This window comes from Cucumis melo, unplaced genomic scaffold, assembly GCF_025177605.1.
Source record: "Cucumis melo cultivar AY unplaced genomic scaffold, USDA_Cmelo_AY_1.0 utg000661l, whole genome shotgun sequence".
Taxonomy (NCBI): Eukaryota; Viridiplantae; Streptophyta; class Magnoliopsida; order Cucurbitales; family Cucurbitaceae; genus Cucumis; species Cucumis melo.
The window spans coordinates 5,001-8,728 of NW_026124131.1; the positions used below are offsets into that span (position 1 = coordinate 5,001).

Here is a 3,728-nt window from a genome sequence, read left to right on the forward strand (position 1 = left end):
AAAAAATGTGTGAGAATTCCGGAAATTGCATATTGAATTCAATGATGCATTACATTAACTAATACATTAGTTAAAATTTAGTTAAAATTAAGTAAATTGAAAATTTTTATTTGAGTAATTCCATTATTAATTAATTTCTATTTATAATATATATAAATTATAAGATAAGAATATTATAAGATAAGATAAGCGGATAGCGGGAATCGAACCCGCATCGTTAGCTTGGAAGGCTAGGGGTTATAGTCGACGTTGATTCATCATTTTGAACTGAACGTCTCTAATTCAAAACCGAACGTGAAACTTTGGTTTCATTCGGCTCCTTTATGGAAGATGGATAAATTCCTAAATTTATAAGATGTAAACAAAAAAAAATACCATCCATAACATCTATGTCAGCCTTTCCGTCTGAATGCATTCAAAAGGACCCGCTTTATAGATGATCCCTATACAAGAGGAGATTATAACAATCTTTCCAGTTATTTATTTCGTTCCCTATTTCTATTTAATATAATCCTTAGGAAAAGTATTTTGTTTCCGCCGAGCTAAAAAAACGATGTCGACGTCTCTAGTAAACCAAAGACATTGTTTAATAGCTATTTTGTTTTGCTTCAATCTCCCTTATACAAAGAAAAAATTGAAGATTTAGTTACGATTAGAAAAAATTCCACCTTTATCCATGGATCCCTTATTCCTTCAATTGGAAGTATTGATCCAATTCAATAAAATTATGTTTCGTAATTTCATGATCCAATTTTTTCAATTTAGAACATATTTTTGGATACAAATCACGAGAATTTTTATTTTTCCTCGAATCTTTCATCGAGAGGTAAAGGATTAAATCCTTTTAAGAAATAAAGTTTTTGATCGGAATATTAATCAACCCGAAGGATCCCTTAACTATTAAGGGATTAATAGAACGAATCGCACTTTTACCACTAAACTATATCCGCTACAATGCAATTATTGTATATAAATGGACCTTTTGTCGAAGACGAAAATAAGTCGTATTAATAAGTAATAAAAAGATCGGATCAGAAAATAATCATGAAAATTTGAGCGTTGACGTATTTTCATCAGGGCCACTAATGAGATTAGGAAAAGAGGACTCGTTTTAATTAACTAATTAACAAGTTTTTTATTCTAGTAAAGTACTAAAAAATAATAATAAGAAATCGAACCTTGATTCTATATCATCTTTTTCTGTATCATAGGAATTGAAATAATAAATCTTCTTAGGATTCTTGTTGTTTCTATTTTTTTTTTTTTCAAAAACATTTTCAAATCAAATAAATAATTTGATCTACGATTTATTGGAACAAAAAAAGCCCGGCTAGGTACTGACCAGGCCAGGCCGTGGAACTAAAAATAAAAAGAAAAGGGCTTTTCGGATGAAATAAACTAAAAAAGGTACTTTCTTTTTATTTATAAATATTTTTATGAATCTTTAATATATTGGTATTATTTATATATTAGGATTGAAGATATCTCTTCTTTTGAGCCCTTATCTAATGAAATCTAATTTATCTAAATGGAATTCCTAATAAAAAAAAGTTTTTATCGATTTGATAGATATCCATCGATATATCTAGATAATTATCTATATCAATATAATGAAATTATATATCTATAAAGGGGTAGATAAAGATAATAAAGAGAGATAAAGAAGGGCTTTTTTCAAGCCTTTATTTTCTATTTTTTATACAATGTATCATAGTAATTATCCTTTTTCAATTTGGGGAGAGATGGCTGAGTGGACTAAAGCGTCGGATTGCTAATCCGTTGTACGATTTTTTTGTACCGAGGGTTCGAATCCCTCTCTTTCCGTTTCTGTCAATTACTTGGTATTTTTTTATAGTTGAGGAAAGATGTGGAATAGATAAAATGTTAAGAACATTTCAAAATCAAGCAAGGAAAAAAAATCTGATTTTGTTATTCTTCACGCCCCGGATTACGTCCCGGGTCATTAGATAGGAATCCGAAAATGAAGAGAGAAACAAAGAATATTACTACTGTATAAACAAATAGTTTGAGAGTAAGCATTACACAATCTCCAAGATCATTTTTTTTTTAAGAGAATAGATTCTCTATTTTAATCTGGTTTGACACCAAGAAATGCAGTGAAGTTATTTCTATAAATAGGAAAAAATTTTAAGAGTTGAGTCCTTGATTACTCAAAATTGGATTTCATACCCACAATTCTATATTGTGGGGGACTCGAAGAGGGTCGTTCAAAGGAAAAAAGTAAGAATAAGAAAATGAGAGTGATCCAGATTTATCATAGCTATAGAATAATTTCAATATTGGATTCAACTTAAAGCTTCAGACTGTATGTACAACTTATCTGATCTTATAACTAGTTAGAATCTTTTTTTTTTTTTTTCTAGTAAATCATGAATTTGTCTCGGACAGTATTAAAAATATTATCGAAAGCTTACAGCAGCTTGCCAAACAAAAGCTAATAGAAAAAAGAATAGAGGTATTACTGGCATAACATCTACTATTGGATTCAAAAAAGCGTAGGCCTCGGGCAATTTGGCGACGAAAAAAACTACTTGAATAAAGGAAAGAATTAAGACAGATACCGATGAAACTTAAGATATTAAGCATAACAATTTTTTTTTCTTTGTTCTTGAAGATAATTGTATTTCTTTTGATTTGATTGAGTTATTAATCCCCTATTATTGCTATGATATAAGGGATAAGGGAAAAATTAATAACATAAAGTAGGTCAAAAAACCTTTCTTTGATTTGAACTCAGCCAATCAAAAATCCTTCAATTCTCAAATAAAACGAGAATAGAAGAAATCCTACTTTCATACAATATCTTAATGGAATTATATGTAATGATCAATAAATTGAGTTTAATTGGATCTATAAACGTATCAAAATCTGAGCAACAATCTAATTTATTCTATAAATATTTGTACTGGAATTGACGACTAAGCACTACCAATATTAGTGTTTATTAGTGTTGAATATAAATGGGGCGTGGCCAAGTGGTAAGGCAACGGGTTTTGGTCCCGCTATTCGGAGGTTCGAATCCTTCCGTCCCAGAGTATGCGTATTATTATTATATATAATAATAGTATATTATAAGATATATGGAAAAATATTCGATATCAGACTATAGATTGCCGTTTTAAACAACCTTATGCTTAAGAGTCTAAATATAGATCGAATGTGATTGTTCTTTATTATTTTCTTATAATGATGCATTTCAGAAATGCGAAAGCCTCTATTATTCTCTATCTCTTAAATGGTTTGTGAAACCCGAGTATTTTTTTTCTGTGGATTTCTGAATTATAAACACGAAGGTCTTGTGTTTTTGGCACTAATGGAATTGAATTAATGGTCTTAAGAAACTTAAGACCTATTTAGGGTTTAGGGTACTAAATTTTAGAGTCAAATAAAAAAAAATAGGTAGGAACAATCGTTTACTCTAGATCTGTTTGACTTTCGCCTTATACAAGATAGTCTAGCACCTCCGAAACTAGTCCAGTCCCCCGTAGGATCCTTTTTTTATTTATGATGCATCTACTCGATCTAATTGGGGGTAGATAGGAGTTAATCCATAACGGAAGATATCAATTTGAATATCTGCCCGAATCTGATTAACAAAGAATCAAGTTACATATGTAACATATTATGTATTTCTTTTCACCTCATTTTTTCGTATGTTTGTCTGTAATGAATAATTGTAAATCCAAGTAACAATTCATACATCTTTT

General features: G+C 29.7%; 1 non-coding gene across 1 annotated transcript; it reads left to right on the plus strand.

Annotated features, from left to right (window-relative positions):
• The first annotated feature begins 1,736 nt into the window (after positions 1 to 1,736).
• TRNAS-GCU (transfer RNA serine (anticodon GCU)) lies at positions 1,737 to 1,824 on the plus strand. Its single transcript has one exon. It is a non-coding gene; the product is annotated as a tRNA-Ser (tRNA).
• Positions 1,825 to 3,728: the final 1,904 nt, after the last annotated feature.